This window comes from Myotis myotis, unplaced genomic scaffold, assembly GCF_014108235.1.
Source record: "Myotis myotis isolate mMyoMyo1 unplaced genomic scaffold, mMyoMyo1.p scaffold_m19_p_3, whole genome shotgun sequence".
NCBI lineage: Eukaryota > Metazoa > Chordata > Mammalia > Chiroptera > Vespertilionidae > Myotis > Myotis myotis.
Window position 1 is genome coordinate 208973747 of NW_023416335.1, and position 18547 is coordinate 208992293.

The 18547-nt window shown below is 37.1% G+C and overlaps 1 protein-coding gene across 5 annotated transcripts in view; it reads right to left on the reverse strand.

Annotated features, from left to right (window-relative positions):
• Window positions 1-18547, reverse strand: part of MRTFA (myocardin related transcription factor A) — a 195634-nt gene that overhangs the window by 159197 nt on the left and 17890 nt on the right. The gene's annotated exons all lie outside the window — the stretch shown is intronic.

The window sequence follows — 18547 nt, forward strand, 5'->3', positions numbered from 1 at the left end:
TGTTGAGGTATGATCCTTCAATTCCCACCTTGCTGAGAGTTTTTATCAAAAATGGGTGTTGAATTTTGTCAAACGCTTTTTCTGCATCAATTGATATGACTATGTGTTTTTTTTCTTTCAATTTGTTTATGTGATGTATCACGTTTATTGATTTGCGGATATTGTACCATCCTTGCATCCCTGGGATAAATCCTACTTGGTCGTGGTGTATGATCTTTCTGATGTACTTCTAGATCCGATTTGCTAAGATTTTGTTGAGGATTTTGGCATCTATGTTCATGAGGGATATTGGCCTGTAATTCTCTTTCATTGTGTTGTTTTTATCTGGTTTTGGTATTAGGGTGATGCTGGCTTCATAGAATGAGCTTGGAAGTGTTCCTTCCTCTTGAATTTTTTGTAGTAGTCTGAGGAGGATAGGTTTTAGTTCTTCCTTGAATGTTTGGTCAAACTCCCCTGTGAAGCCATCCGGTCCTGGGCTTTTGTTCGCTGGAAGCTTTTTGATGACTGCTTCAATTTCTTCCATAGTTATTGGCCTATTGAGATTTTTAGATTCTTCCTGATTGAGTTTTGGAATGTTGTATTTTTCTAGGAATATGTCCATTTCCTCCAGGTTGTCTAGTTTGTTGGAGTAGAGTTGTCCATAGTATTTTTTAACAATCATTTGTATTTCTGTGGGGTCTGTTGTTATTTCGCCTCTATCGTTTCTGATTTTGTTTATTTGGGTCCTCTCTCTTTGCTTCTTGGTGAGCCTGGCTAGAGGTTCATCAATCTTGTTTATCCTTTCAAAGAACCAGCTCTTGGTTTCACTGATTTTATGTATTGTTTTTTGGTCTCTATGTCATTTATTTCTGCTCTAATCTTTATTATCTCCTTCCTTCTGCTCACTCTGGGCTTTTCTTGTTGCTCTCTTTCTAGTTCTTTGAGATGTAGTTAGATGATTTACTACCATTTTTTCTTGTTTTTTGAGATAGGCCTGTAGAGCTATAAACTTCCCTCTCAGGACTGCTTTCATTGTGTCCCATAGGTTTTGGGTTGTTGTGTTTTCATTGTCATTAGTTTCCAGGATGTTTTTAACTTCTTCTTTGATCTCATTGGTAACCCAATCAATATTTAATAACATGCAATTCAGCTTCCAAGTGTTTGAGTATTTTGTGTTGTTTTTATTGTAGTTTATTCCTAATATTATGCCATTGTGGTCTGAGAAGATGCTTGGTATGAGTTCAATCTTCTTGAATTTGGGGAGACTTTGTTTGTGACCCAATACGTGGTCTATTTTTGAAAATGTCCCATGAGCACTTGAGAAGAATGTATATTCCGTGGCTTTGGGGTGAAATGTTCTGAAGATGTCAATTAAGTCCATCTGATCTAGTGAGTCATTTAGGATTGCTGTTTCTTTGCTGATTGTTTGTCTAGAGGATTTATCCAGTGATGTCAGTGGTGTACTATGATTGTATTATTGTCGATCTCTCCTTTGATATATTACAGGAGTTTTTTTATGTATTTGGGTGCTCCTGCATTGGGTGCATATATGTTTATCAGGGTTATATCTTCTTGATGTATTGATCCCTTTAGTATTATGAAGTAACCTTCCTTATCTCTTGTTATGGCCTTCACTTTGAGGTCTATTTTGTCAGATATAAGTATTGCTACCCCAGCTTTTTTTTCATTTCCATCTGCCTGAAAGATATTTTTCTATCCCTTCACTCTCAGTCTGTGTGAGTCCCTTATTCTGAGGTGGGTCTCTTGTAAACAGCAAATATATGGGTCATGTTTTTTTTTTTATCCATTCAGCCACTCGATGTCTTTTCATTGGAGCATTTAGTCCATTTACATTTAAAGTTATTATTGTAAGGTACTTGTTTGTAGCCATTTCTATTTTTTGTGCCTGTTTTCTTTCTGGGCTTTTTATTTCTTCTTTTTACACCAGTCCCTTTAGCATTTCTTGCATTGCCGGCTTGGTGGTGGTAAACTCCCTTAGCCTTTTTTTGTCTGTGAAGCTTCTTATTTCCCCTTCAAGTTTGAATGATAGCCTTGCTGGATAGAGTATTCTTGGATTCAGTCCTTTGCTTTGCATCACTTTGTAAATTTCCGTCCATTCTTTTCTTGCCTGATGTGTTTCTGTTGAGAAATCATTTGATAATCTAATGGGAGATCCCTTGTATGTAACTTTCCGTCTCTCTCTTGCAGCCTTTAAGATTCTCTCTTTGTCCTGAACATTTGCCATGGTAATTATGATGTGTCTTGGTGTGGGTCTTTTCGGGTTCACCTTGTTTGGGACTCTCTGGGCTTGTGTGACTTTTTTCTTCCCCACCTCAGGGAAGTTTTCTGATATTATTTCTTCAAATAGGTTTTCTAACGCTTGTTCCTCTTTCTGTTGTTCTGGCACCCCTATTATTCGTATGTTGTTTCGTTTCATGTTGTCCCATAGCTCCCTTAGGCTCTCCTCCTGTCTTTTAATTTTCTTCTCCAATTGCAGTTCAGTTTGGGCGTGTTTTGCTTCCCTGTCTTCTTATTCACTAATTCGGTCCTCCGCTTCTCCTAGTTTACCGTTGAAACTTTCAATGGTGTTTTTTATTGCAGCTATATCACTCTTCATTTCTTCTTGGTTCTTACCTAAGTTATTGATTTTTTCATCCATTTCTTTTTGATTCTTACATAAGTTGTTGATTTTTTTTTCTCCATCCGTTTTAGGCACTCTAGGACCCTTAATCTGAATTCTTTTTCTGTCATGTTGCATGCCTCTGTTTCACTTAGCTGCTTTTCTGTCAAGTCCTCCTTTTCTTTCCTTTGGGGGTTTATTTGTCTACCCATGTTTGATCTCACCGACATATCTAGATATTGAGTCATTCAGTGGCTGCTCCTTGGGTGGCAGTGGCTCCTCTGGTGGGTGCTGTTCACAGCTGTGTTGGCTCCTCTGGCTGGTGGGGGGAGGCTTCACACACAGCTGCTGTTCCTCAGACCCTTGTCTTCTTTCTGAAGCAATTTGGCCTTGCTGTTGATGTTGATGGTTGACTTGGATCAACCCATGATTTTGTGCATTTGGGATTCTCAAAATAAATCCACTTTTCATTGCCAGTCACAATTCGATGCAAAAAAGACTTTCTTTCATGCCACTGAAGCAACCTTTTACTGATGACTTTTCGGTTTTCCACTTGTCTTTCGTTCAGTTGCTGTGGCACCCATTTTCCTTCCTTTAAAATCTTTCTGATTGCTTGTAAATGATCGGAAATTGTTTGCTGAACGTTTAATCTTTCTGCAAGTTGTTTTTGAGACTGACATGCATATTCATCCACTAATGCTTGTAATTGTTGGTCTTCAAACTTTTTCGGTTGACCTGGACGTTCTTTGTCTTTCACATGGAAATCATCACTTTTAAAGTGTTTAAACCAGCGTTCACAAGTATCTTGAGATGGAGCATGTTCACCATAAGCTTCCTGAAGTAGATGATAAGTTTTTCTTCAAAATAATTAATTAAAACTTCCTGCAAATGCTTTTTTGGCATGAAATTCGACATTTTTAAGCGTAAAAATATCTATGATGTTAACATCTTCAGCAAATTTGACATATGAAGTTTTAAAGCTTGCTGTCAATACAACAAAATAGCGCACATATCAAATCACATATATATCAACATATGTGTAACTCCATCTATTGAAAAAAAAATCCACATTATTAACAGGTACACCTAGTATTAGTCATATGATCTTGAGCTAAATTACTTAGTTTCTCTGAGCCTCTATTTCCTCACCTAAAAAAACAGATAGATATTACCACCTATCTTGCAGAACGACCATGAAAAGATGTTACTGGTGGCATATTCAAACATATAAACTGCTTTGTTGGTCTTGACTCTAGGTACTGTAAAAGCATGGATTTAAGCGAAAGAAACAGTTCAATAGTTCGCAATTCTTTTATTCATTTATTCAACAACTATTTGGTGAAGGCCTAGTATGTGTCAGACACTGTAGTTACAAAAGATAAATCAGTGATCAAGACAGACATCGTTCCCTGCTCTCACGTAGCTTCTCCTTCAGTGTGGGGGAGGGAGATAAAAAATATAGTAAATCTTAAAATATAATGTTTTAGAAAAAAAGAAAAGATAGATCAGAATAAAGGGAATCAGAAGTGTTAGGGACAGAGGAGTTACCATTTTTAAATAAGATGATTAGAGTAGGCTCATTGAGAAAGTGACACTGGAGCAAAGATTTGACAATCATGAGAAAGTTGGCCATGAAGATAGCTAGGGGAGAGCATTCCATACAAAGGCAACAGCCAAGACAGAAGCAAGGCTACCATGTTCAAGAAATAGCAAGAAAGCTAGTGGCTATAGCAGAGTGAGCAAGAGAAATACAGTAGGTGAAGTCAGAGAGGTTAATAGAAGACCAGAAAATATAACATCTCTCGGGCTTTTACTCGAAATGGAAAGGGAAGTCACTGTTTTGAACAGAGAAGTGACATGATCTGACCTAGGCATAAAAAAATGATTCAAGCCCTAGCCAGTTTGGCTCAGTGAATACAGCATCAGCCTGCGGGCTGAAGGGTCCCAGGTTCTATTCCAGACAAGGGCACATGCCCAGGTTTTGGGCTTGACCTCCAAAAGGGGGCGTACAGGAGGAAGCCAATCAATGATTCTCTCTCTCACTGATGTTTCTATCTCTCTCTCCCTCTCCCTTCCTCTCTGAAATCAATAAAAATGTATAAATAAATAAATTTAAAAAGAACGGATCATTCATTAAAGAAAAAAAGGATGATTCAGGCTGCTGTGTTGAGAATAAAAAAAAGGGTAGAAGCTGGGAGATAATCCAGGCAAGAGAGAACAGTGATTTAGACCACAGTGGTAGCAGCAGAGATTGTGAGAAGTAGTTGATTTTGAATATATTTTAAGGAAAGTCCAGTAGATTTTCCTGGCAGACTAGATGTGAGATATGAGAGAAAGATAAGGGTCCAAAGGTTTGACCAGAGCAACTAAAAGAGTAGAGTTGTCATCAAATAAGTTAGGGAAAGCTTCTGGCGGAGGAAACAAGTTTAGAGGAGGAAATGAATAGTTTACTTTTAGTTTTATATATGTTTTTTGAGTCAGTTAGCTTTCCAACTTTCCCAAGAGGTAAATAGGATCAGATTGATGAAATAATGTTTTTTAACATTTCTATTTTATCTTGTAATAGATGATAAACCATAGGTTTTATCTAACATAGGACCTACAGTTTTATAACAAATTAATTTCAATAGTTACAATATACATGGAAAAAGATAGTCATTAGATCATTTGATACTGATTAATTCCCAATGACTGACCATATTTGTAAAGCCTGAAGATCAAGACTGAAATCCATTTCAACTCACAGTTATAGGGTATGGGGTCAAATCTCAATCTAATAAAATAGAATGAGCTCCTGGCATCTGTTACCAACACTGAATTCTTCATCCTGAAAGCAACTGAAGAATTCCAGTGTTTGGTCCTAACATGATCAACTTCAGTCTGACACACTCCTCTTGTCTAAACACAAATTTCTCTCTCCTTGTTTCCTGGAAGATCCCAAAAGAAGAGAATGGCCTAATGCCTGAGAACAAACGCATCTAGGAAGAAAAGCAATAGAGAGAGGAGCCTACCCAGGACCAGCACTATTCCCACACTCAAGGTCATTTGAGAAATCACAAAATCACATTTGAGGGTTGGAAAGGAAGCATCATGTGTCAACAAATATTTTCCAAATAACCATGGCTAAATGCTAAGGGTACACAGATGATTATCATAAAATTCCTATTCAAGGCATTGTGAGTGAAAGTACTTAAGTAGAGAAATTAACTAAGGTTATGGAAGTATAGAGGTGGAAATAAAGGAGATTTTCCAAATAAATTGCAAAGAATTAACTTGAGATCACCACATCCATCACCTCTTACCAATCTGCATTTAGAAGACTCATGTGGTGAATCAGGCTAAGAAGAAAGCAAGGTTGCAGTCTTTGCAGGACTGGGACTTGCAACCTCTTAGAATCAGGTTCTTGTTCTCTTATGTGCTTGGTTAAAGAAAATAGTTAAAGGTGGTCATGATCATTTCCTTCTTTCCTTTTCCACAAGAAAACAAAAAACTGGGATCATAACAAAACTTTGTTTTACTCCAACCATTATTTTCTCAGAGCCAATCTCCAAATTTTGAGATAATACTTAATCCTTGAAAATATTTGCTGGAAGAAAATAGTGCTTTCTCTTCCCATCCTAAAAGGAAGTTTTATTTAACCTAGGCTATTTACAACTTTAACTCTTACAGTAAAACTAACCATAACCATTTCTAATGCCAAGTGACTTTTACTCTGGCTCAAGTTCTAAACTCCCCACCTCCCAAGCTTAGGGGTCTTTCTAGCTTTGAGTCTTCGGCACGCTTGTTTTTCATTGTTACTGCTAATTGTACCCTCAGAAATTCAGCCACAAAGCGCTATGGGTACTTACTCTATTAATTCACAAACTACATTTCATTTTCATTTACCAGACAAAATCTTAAAGGCCTATAATACACAGTATCAAACAGTGTTATCTGTCTTTACACATCTCCAAAAGAAAAAACTTATCTCTGATATGAGTTTTTACTTATTGGTAATCTCGCTAACAGAAACGTACTTCACCAGGGTCACATATTCCAGCAAACTGCTGCTATCTCAGCAATTACAATGGAGTATATGCTTTCAATAGTTAGTCAGGCCTTGGAAGTGGTTTAGCACACTGAAATTCACCAACTGGCGTCTACAATTAGATTCAAGGAGACAAATAAAATTTTTGTATCAGGTTTTTCCAAGACTTAACTAGTTCTTAAATTGGTTATACATTTCTGAAGTATTTACAGATTAAGTGATATAATGCCTGGGATTTGTTTTAAAATACTGAGGAAAAGAGGAGCAAGGTTAATAATCAAGATTGGTTATGTACTGATAATTATTTTTTTAATATATTTTTATTGATTTCAGAGAGGAAGGGAGAGGGAGAGATAGAAACATCATTGATTGGCTGCCTCCTGCATGCCCCCAACTGGGGATCAAGCCCACAACCCGGGCATGTGCCCTGACCAGAATCGAACCTGGGACCTTTCAGTCCGCAGGCCAAAGCTCTATTTACTGAGCCAAACCGGCTAGGGCTGTTGATAATTATTGAAACTGGGTGATAGGTCCATGGTGATGGTTCATTTTATTATTATTATCTTTATTTTTATGTGTTTGAAATAGTCCATAATAAAGATTTAAACTTTTTTTAATTATGTCGTGATCTAGTGAACTTGAGACACAAATAAAGAACAAAGTGATTATTAGGACCAATGAGCTCCATAATCTATCAGAGTAAAAAGTGTTCCTTTCTTTTGCCCTGGACCGTTTGGCTTAGATGGTTAGTAAATAGAGAAATTAACTAAGGGAAATTAACTAAAAGATAGCCTGTTCAATTCCCAGATAGGGCACATGCCTGAGTTGCAGGCTCAATCTCCAGTAGGGGGTAGGAGGGGGTGTGTGCAGGAAGCAGCCAATCAATGTTGTGCTCTTCTCCCTCTCCCTTCCTCCCTAAAAATCAATTTAAAAAAATTTTAAAGACATACCTCGATTCTAACACTTATTTCTCACTGAACAAATATTTATTGATCACAACTACCATGTGCCAGGCACCAACCTTAGTACTAAGGATACAATGATAAACTAAATTCTCTCTCCCTGAAGGAACTGAGTAGGGACTGTCTCATGAAAGAGGCAAATACATGGTGTCATAAACCAAACAAGAGGGAGATCTAATCCAATTCTTGCCAATCAGGAAAAGCTTCTCCAGCACCATCTAAGCTAATTCTGACAGATTCAACCCAAAGAAATGAATTTCTTTTTTTGTCCATGTTGACTTTATCATAATCTCACAGACTGTCAGTTTAATAAGGAAATGCTGGTTTCTTTCTGAAGTATCCATTCCTCTATAAAGCTGAAATTATCAAATTATCATTCATTCAACAAATACTTATTAAATACCTGCCATGCACTAGCATGTGCTAGATAAAAAGAATGAAACATGTTCTCTGCCCTCATGGAGTTTAATCTCAGAGCATAGAAAGGGCAAAAACAAACAAGAAGCTATCAAGCAGAAATATAATTACAAACATCTCCAAGCTATAAAGGAAACGAAGAAGGGACTTTGTGGGCAGAAAGTATCCACTTTTTAGATATGGTGATAAGGAAAGTTGAACAAATACAGACCAAAGGATGATAAAGTAACTGACTGAAGGATAATGGAATTTCAGACCAGGTGGTGAAATCAGCATAGATAAAGCATACTTATAATGTAGGTCATGGGAAGAATCTTGATTTTAAGTGCAATGGGAAACCATTGGAAGTGAAGGTGTTAAGCAGAGAAGTGACATGATTCAGTTTATGTTTTTAAGATCGTTCCTGCTACTCTGGAGAGAATGGATTAAAAGAAAATAATTTTTACCAAGAGGAATTTTAGACGAGTAAAATTGATTTGGGCCAGTTAAAATCATCTCTGCATTCTATTAACAATCCAAGTCTTTTAAATTGCCTATGTAGTCCAGGCTTCAACTAGTTTTGTTTTGTCTTTTGTTTTTAATGCTTACAACCATTAGGCCATGACCTCTGAGAAGCTCTCTGGGAAACTGAAACAAGCCCATATGCCTGAGGGTTAGCATTCTTCTTCTCATTCTCCAATTGCCAAAGTCAGATTAATTTCATTTACTTATCTTCTATTCCACCATCAGCATCTTGACTGAAAGGAAGAGAGAAGGGGACCCCTCGAGTGTTTCATGAGACAATAAACTTTACTGAACATCTGATAAGGAATATGATTGCAAAACCTTTCTTCTCACTGCCAACTGTTTCAGGTGAGAACTCCACTATGAAAGCAATTCTAATATTCCTATCCAAATTATCTCAGAAAGCCATCTAAAAATTTCTTTTAAAAAAAAACTGCCTAAAGCACACCCATTTATTTCTGCTTTTAAACAAGTTTCCTCATTCTAAAGTCAGAACAAGAATAAATTTCTAATAACATTTGTAATTGATATGGAAGGAAAAATATATTCCATTGTCAATCCCTGGGGCATGTAGCTAAGAAATCTTAATAAAGGCACTAACAACACTATGCTCAAGTTTTATTCAGTTATTTGAAAATGAAAGGAGGAACAAGAAACAGTACCAATATCTGTGACATATCCATGAGTTTTACAAACATTATCTCACTTAATCTTGACAACATCCCTACAAGATAAGTATACCCCCATTTTACTGATGAGGACACAGGCCCAGAAGTTGACACTAGCTCAAGGTCAGACAACTATTAAGTGGCTTCTATGGACCAATTAAACAACTATTAAGTGGCTTCTATTAAACAAATGTTTAAATAAAGACCTAGTTTAGAGAAATTCTGCCACATGACCAATGTATTAATAGATAAGAAGTTTATACAAGTATGTGTGTACATGTGTGTTTCATCTGGAGGTCAAATCATCAATTGTAATATTTTTCAGAGGAGGAAATGTTTAAGATCCTACTTGGAGACAGACCACCAGAAATCACCTGTGAAGAGATGAGGGAGTTTAGGGGCAAAATTTATTAGGGTTAAGTTATTTGCTCTTTAATGAAGCCAAAGGAGCTTCTCCTTTAAGTCAGTATATACTTTCTCAGGGCTAGCACCTGTGTCTCCTGACAGAAGGTATGTACAAGGACCATTCTCAAGTCCAGAAATGTCTGTGATGATTTAGGGTGGTGACAATGAGCAACACAAACATGGAAAAACAACTATTCTGTCAACAAATAAAATCAAATAAGACAGCATAAATGAAAGCACCTAATAGCGGCCAGCACATAACAACTACTCAATAAAAACTAGTTTCTTCTAGTCTCTGCTCTGAGTTATCTGTACAAAAAAATAACTGCGCTGGATGAGCCATATCATCTTACTTAGGCAAATTGATGAAAAGCTCTTCCTGTAAAATCCAGTCAGATTGAGTTTGCATATTTGGTCCCACATTTCCTAAGAACAACAGGAGTACAACCAACCACATCTCAGAAGTCAGAAGTCTTCTCTTAAAGGCTTTTTTATTTAAATTCTTTATTGCTTAAAGAATTATGTAAGTTTCCTTTTTTCCCCATTGACCTCTCCCTGGCCACTCCCACCCCCCAAAACATGCCCTCACCCCCCTACTGCCTGTGTCCATTGGTTATGCTCATATGCATGCATACAAGTCCTTTGGTTGATCTCTTACCTCTCTCTTCCCCTGCCTTCCCACTAAGGTTGAACGTCTGTTCAGTGCTTTATATCTCTGACTATTTTTGTTCATCAGTTTATGTTGTCCATTATATTCCACAAATGAGTGAGATCATGTGATACTACTTATCTTTCTCCAATTGGCTTATTTCGTTTAGCATAATGCTCTCCAGGTCCATCCATGCTGTTGCAAATGGTAAGAGTTCCTTCTTTTTTACAGCAGTGTAGTATTTATTCCATTGTGTAGATGTACCACCTTTTTTAATCCACTCATCTGCTAATGGGCACGTAGGCTGTTTCCAAATCTTAGCTATTGTAAATTGTGCTGCTAGAAACATAGAGGTGCAGCTATCCTTTCTGATGGGTGTTTCTGATTTCTTGGGATATAGTCCTAGAAGTGGGATTATTGGGTCAATGGGAGTTCCATTTTTAATTTTTTGAGGAAACTCCATACTGTTTTCCACAGTGGCTGCACCAGTCTGCATTCCCACCAGCAGTGCAAGAGGGTTCCTTTTTCTCCACATCTTTGCCAGCACTTGTCCTTTGTTGATGATAGCCATTCTGACAGTTGTGAGATGGTACCTCATTGTCGTTTTTTGTTTTTTAATATATTTTTGTTGATTTCAGAGAGGAAGGAAGAGGAGAGATAGAAACATCAATGATGAAAGAGAATCATTGATTGGCTGCCTCCTGCACACCCCCTAATGGGGATCGAGCCCACAAACCCAGGCATGTGCCCTTGACTGCAATCGAACCTGGGATCCTTCAGTCCACAGCTAGGGCCCTCATTGTCGTTTTGATTTGCATCTCTCGGATTATTAGTGACTTTTGAGCATGTTTTCATATGTCTCTTGGCATTCTGTATGTACTTTTTCAAAAAGTATCTATTTAGGTCCTTTGCCCATTTTTTTATTGGATTGTTTATCTTCCTTTAAGTTGTATGAGTTCCCTGTAAATTTTGGAGATTAAACCCTTATTGGAGATAACATTAGCAAATATGTTCTCCCATGCAGTGGGCTTTCTTGTTTTATTGATGGTATCTTTTGCTATGCAGAAGCTTTTTATTTTGATGCAGTTCCATTTGTTTATCTTCTCCTTAGTTTCTATTGTCCTAGGACAGTGATGGCGAACCTATGACACGCGTGTCAGAGGTGACACGTGAACTCATTTTTTTGGTTGATTTTTCTTTGTTAAATGGCATTTTATAAATATATAAAATAAATATCAAAAATATAAGTCTTTGTTTTACTATGGTTGCAAATATCAAAAAATGTCTATATGTGACACAGCACCAGAGTTAAGTTAGGGTTTTTCAAAATGCTGACACGCCGAGCTCAAAAGGTTCGCCATCACTGCCCTAACCTCTAAGGCTAGGAGCTGTATCAATAAAGATATAGCTACGACATATGTCTGATATTTTGCTGCTTATGGATTCTTCTGAGATTTTTATGGTTTTCCATCTTACATTTAAGTCCAATCAGCAGCATAGCAAGTAGACAGAAAGGTATTTTTAAAGCAAGGCTCCCTGACTGCTGAGTACAACACAACTCAGCAAAACCACCAAACTATCACTGCAACCTACATTACAACCTACATTCCTTCATTTCTATAATCTCTGTGATCACACACAACCTGGCACATTAATTAAATCATTACCTAACACCTCATACTAGACCAAATTATTCTTCAACTATTTCAATAGTTTAACTTTTGAAATTGTATGATATTTTCTTTAAAAAGTTATTTAAATCAATTCTATCATTTACATGCTTCTGAGATTCAAACTCTGGGATTAACAATCTCCTACTGTAATTAAAGTTGAGATGGTGTGAAGTGGCAATGATTGCTGGAGTGAATATAGTGATAACTGTAAGGATCTAAAGAAAATCATAGGAGGGCCATTAGGAGTCATGTAGCTTAATACTCTTACTTTACAGAGGAAAAAAGTCAGATCGAAGATGTTAGAGAAAACTTGCTCAATACTGTATAGCTTATTAACAACATAATGAGGTTTTTAAAGCCGTAAGCCTACTGATGCCCCGTTGGCCAGCTAATCTCTCTCTAACAATAATAGCTGCTACTTAATCAGTTAATTACAATATCCTAGGTGCTGTACTAAGGATTTTACATATTTATGACCTCATTTAATTTCACCCAATCCACTGAGGAAGGCATTATCAAACCCATTTTATAAATAAAGAAAACTGGATTCAAATCCAAATCTGTCTGATGCCAAAGTCCTTGGTTTCACCCGTTACAATGTATCCCTCTACTTTTCAGTCGTCATTCATTCATCAAATACGTGCTAAGCAGGTACTATCTCAAACATAGGGATATTAGTGATGAAGATGGACAAGATGTCTGCCCTTTTAGAGTTTATGGTAACAAAAAAAAAATAAGCACTTCAGGTATGACCTGTAAGTACTGCAGGAGAGGAAAACAGTCATGTGAAAATAACTACAGAAGCAACATTATGCTACCAATCTTTTTTAAATATGTTTTTACTGATTTCAGAGAGAGGAAGGGAGAGGGGGAGAGAAAAACATCAATGATGGGAATTATTGATCGGCTGCGCCCTGCACGCCCCCTACTGGGGATTGAGCCCACAACCCAAACATGTGCCTTGACTGAGAATCGAACCATGACCTCCTGTCTCATGGGTTGATACTCAACCACTGAACCACACTGGCAGGGCTATGCTACCAACCTTATATGAAAACACTAAAAGTATAAAACACTACCACCTCACACCCATTAGGATGGCTACCATAAAGAAAGAAACAAAACAAAAAGAAACAGAAAATAAGCACTGGTAAAAATGTGGAGGAAATGAAACCCTTATGAACCGTTGGCAGGAATGTAAGATGAAAGTACATACTATAGCCAAAACCGGTTTGGCTCAGTGGATAGAGCGTCGGCCTGCGGACTGAGAGGTCCCGGGTTCGATTCCAGTCGGGGGCATGTGCCTGGGTTGCGGGCACATCCCCGGTGGGGGATGTGCAGGAGGCGGCTGGTCGATGTTTCTCTCTCATCGATGTTTCTGACTCTCTGTCTCTCTCCCTTCCTCTCTGTGAGAAATCAATAAAATATATTTAAAAAAAAAAAAGAAAGTACATACTATAAATTTAAGCTTAAAGATAGTAAAAGTGATTAACCAAGATTTTGAATCCATCAAACATAACAGGTATTTGAAAAAGCATATTCTGAAAGGCAGATAAACGAGTGTCCTCTTTCTTTAGTATAATATTAATACTAATGTGGCCATAAGTAGAAACACTTCTAACCAGAGCAAACTGTCAATGAGGATAATAGATCTTTCCAAATTAAAATAAACTATCAAGATTACACACATATGCAATTCCAATGCCCACTTCTTTTTTCCTCGTTCCCATATTCCTGTTAAATTCTCTGTCAGTTCCTCCGATATCTCAGCAGAGACAAACTCTGACTGCTGTACAGGTAAAGGCACTTCATTAAGCTCTCTTACTAGATTCAGATTGCTGCTGTGGGAAGTGCCTCCTCTTAAATTTCTGGGCTATTATCAGATAGAAGCAGCTCTTAATCTCCCTGGTTTCCTTTTCAGGTGCATGTGCCAAGAAAAGGTGGAGGAGAAAAACACAGGTCCACAGTTATCTAAAGTACTTGCACTTTCATTCATTATGAACTCTGAACTGCGTGTTATTCACCTACAGGCTAGAATGAACCATCCATCTTCTTTCTTTTATTTACTTTACCCTCCTGGTACAGATCATATATTAGATATATGGAGAGAAAATAATATTAAGTGCACCTACTACCTCCCAGAGAACTATGACACTAATGGAAAGAAAAGGTCTTAATGAAAAAAAATGTTAAGTAAAAAAAGGCACTATAGGGAGAGGGCAGTCTGAAAACAAATTTAAGGTTATATTAATCAAGGACAATTCTTCTGTAAAGAAGTTAAGCCTCAAGCTAACTTAAAAACAGGCAAGGACAGAATTTGGAGAATGAGAGGGGGAAGGCTGTTCCGAGAATTCAGAGTAGCCTGATCAAAATCAGGAAAGTAACAACTATCAGTACAAAATGATAACCAGTGCTTTTTAAAGTTCTGGTTGAAAAAAATGTAATAATTCTGCTTGGTGACCTATAAAAGTATCCATTAGCCATTCCCCAGTTTAATGAAGACAGCATATAGCTATAGACTAACTGCAAGACCAAGAAGCAATTTGCTTCTAGCAACCAAATTGAGTCAGTCCACTCATCCCTCATAGACTTTAACTGAAAACGAAGAAATCTGCCATTTCTATAACTATACCAGGTGATATTCTGAAACGTTTGCTTCCTCTCACCTGATAAGTTATTATATACAAAGTCTGTTACTAAGCCTATACTATGCTTCCAGATAGAGTGTAAATGCAGAAGACAAAGAAATGGTAGTTGAAACAGATTCTAAGCTAGAAAAGCTTGCCCAGCCTTTTGTAAATAAAATGTAAATTCCATATATATAATCAACTGTCACTGGTATAATTCCTCACAGCTAGAAAATACTTTATTCAGACAGGGTTTTACACATGATACTCACTAACTACTTGAAAGGAATGACCCAATTTGTACTCAAGACACTACTGCCAGGAGTAAACAAATTAACTCCATAAAATGACTGGAGTTAGAAAACTGCAGGAGGATGAAGGATGGGATATTTTCTTACAATGGAGCTGCAAGAAGGCACATTATACATCCACTCACTCATTCAACAGAAATTTGAAGACTCCAGTAGTGTGTACATGTGGGGGTTTAGATCAGCTGTGAGAAATTAATCTCAACCAAAGTTGGCATGCAAACATGTTTTCTGTAGTCCAGAGTATTGATCTACACAGTATTTCTTGGAGGTATATTTACTTACAATAAAATACATGTAATTTAAGTATACATTTTCAATTACAGTGGGGCCTTGACTTACGAGTTTAATTCGTTCCGAGACCGAGCTCGTTAAGGAGCTCGTTAACTCAAATTACTCTATCAACTCAATGCAAAAAATCGGCAGAGAGACAGCTGGTATCTCCAAAAACTCGTTAATCGGGACACTCGTAAGTCAAGGCCCCATTGTACTTCAATGAATTTTGACAAATGTATATTCTTATGCAGTAACCAAAACTAATCAAGAAAAAAAAATTCCCATTACCCCTCATGCCCTTTTACAGTCAATCTCTATCGCCACCTCCCCACTCCAGCACCAGGCAATCACTGATCTAATTTCTATTACTATTATTATAAATTATTATAGAGCTTTAATATTAATGAAATCATAGAATAAGTTCTCTTGTCTCATTCTTTCACTCAACATGTTTTTGAGATTCGTTCACTTTGTTGCATGTGTCAATAATTGTTTTGTTTATCCACAGTCTGTTTATCTATTCACCTGTTGATGGCATTTGAATTGTTTCTAATTTTTTGGCTATTATGAATAAAGCTATTATGAACATTCATGTGGTCTTTTGTGAATATATGTTTTCATTTCTCATGAATAATAAGTACCAAGGAGCAGGACTGCTGGGATACATAGTAAGTATGTGCTTAATTCCATAAAACTAACCATCATGCGGATACCACACTGGAACAAAGTATGGTGCCTCAGAGTCTGTATGAGACGATGATGAAGTAGAAATAAAGCCTTGACACAATGGCAAAAAAAACACACACACACACAAAAAACCTGACCAATTGTTTTCCAAAGTGGTTGTACCAATGAATTCCAGTTGTTTCACATCCTCACCAATACTTGAAATTGTCCATTTTAAAAAATTTTAGCTATTTTAGTGGAAATGAAAAATATATCATTGTGGTTTTCATTAGTATTTCCCTGGTGACTAATGATGTTGAGCATATTTTCATATGCTTTTGGATATTCAAATATATTTTCTTCTGTGAAGTGTCTATTCAAATCTTTTGCTCATTTTTAACTGGGCCATTGTCATATTATTGAACTTTAACATGTTTTTACATATACTGGATATAAGTCCTTTTATATATATGTATGTATATATACTAGACGCCCAGTGTATGAAATTCGTGCACGGGTAGAGTCCCTAGGTCTGGCTGGCTATCAGGGCCGATCGGGGCCTTCCTTCCCCCAGCTGCCAGCTGCCAGCTGCCAGCTGCCAGCCGGGGCCCTCCTTTATTCCACGCCACCCCCTGGTTGTCAGCGTACGTCATAGTGAGCGGTCAAACTCCCGAGGGGACAATTTGCATATTACCTTTTATTATATTAAGGAGAATATATATATGTACATGCATATGTACATATACATGTACATATACATATACATATATATGTAGTGTGGCTTTACTATTTTCTTAGTGTCTTTTGAAGAATGAAAAATTTTACTTTTGATAAGGTCCAATTTATTAACTTATTTGTCTATTGTTAGTGATTTTTTTTATTATTTTATTGATTTTTTACAGAGAGGAAGGGAGAGGGATAGAGAGTTAGAAATATCAATGAGAGAGAAACATCAATCAGCTGCCTCCTGCACACCATCTATCGGGGATGTCCCCACAACCAAGGTACATGCCCCTGGCCGGAATCGAACCTGGGACCATTCAGTCCGCAGGCTGACACTCTATCCACTGAGCCAAACCAGTTAGGGCTGTTAGTGCTTTTTATGTCCTAAATAGTCTTTGCCCACCCAAAGGTTGAAAAGATTTTCTCTTACAATTTTTCTTCTGCAACTTTTATGGTTTTAGTTTGTATGTTTGGGTCTATAAGCCATTTAAATTAATTTTTGTGTATAGTGAGAGATAAAAATTGACATTCATTTCTCTTTTTAATATATTTTATTGATTTCAGAAAGAAAGGGAGAGGGAAAAAGAGATAGAAACATCAATGATGAGAGAAAAAATCATTGATTGGCTGCCTACTGCACACCTTACACTGGGGATTAAACCAGCAATCCAGGCATGTGCCCCAAATGGAAATCAAACCGTGACCTCCTGGTTCATAGGTCGACGCTCAACCACTGAGCCACACCAGCCAAGCTCATTTCTTGATATACAAATATCCAACCGTCCCAAAAACGTTTATTGAAAAGTCTATCCTTGCCCCTTCTGAATTACATTTGAGACTTCGTTGAAAAATCAATTGGCCATACATGTATCTATTTCTAGTATTCTCTACAGTATTCCAAAGATCCATATCTATTTTTACACCAATATCACACTGCTTTGATTACTCTGGCTTTATACTGTCTTGAAATCAGGAAATTCCTCCAAATTTATTCTTCTGCTTCTAAATTGCTTTGGCAATTCTACTAGTAGGTCCTTTGCATTTCCATGTAAATTTTAGATTCAGCATATCAATTTTGTGATGGAATTTTTATTGTGAACATACTGAATATTTAGATTATTTGGGGAAGATTGAACAGTTTAACATGATTGGGTCTTTCAAAACATGAACATGGTATATCTCTACATATTTAGGTCTTTTTTAACTTCTCCCAGCAATGTATTTTTATTTTCAGTGTAAAGGTCTTATATATCTTTCATTAAATCTACTCCTAAGTATAGAATGGCAGGAGAGATTGTGGGAATGGACAAGATATTAGATGAAAAAACTCAGAATAATGTCATGCCAAGAATATGAAAAGGTTCAAGAAAGAAAGTGACCAATTATGTTAAATATCACATAAGAGATAAAGAGTAAAAAAGTGTCTATTCCTTCAGTAATTAATCCATTCAAATATCTATTAGAAACCTACTATACCCTGGCCAGTATGGCTCAGTTGATTGAAAAGTTGCCCATTCAGCCCAGCCTGCATGGGCTTAGACCTATGAACCAGGAGGTCAAGGTTTGATTCCTGGTCAGGGCACATGCCCAGGCTGCGGGCTCAATCCCCAGTGTGGGAGGTGCAGGAGGCAGCCAATAAATGATTCTTTCATCATTCATATTTCTACCTCTCTCTCCCTCTCCCTTCCTCTCTGAAAACAATAAAACATATATATCTATATATATAAAAGCCTAAGCGACCATTTGACTGGTAGCTACGACGCGCACTGACCACCAGGGGGCAGACGCTCAATGCACAGGCATGGAAACATGGAACAGGGTCGCCTGAGACCATCAGAAAACACATATATAATTACATATTGTTTTTGTGATTAATCACTATGCTTTAATTATGTTCAATTTGTAACAATGAAAATACATCCTTCATATTAGATATTTACATTACGATTCATAACAGTAGCAAAATTACAGTTATGAAGTAGCAATGAAAATAATTTTATGGTTGGGGTCACCACAACATGAGGAATTGTATTAAAGGATCAT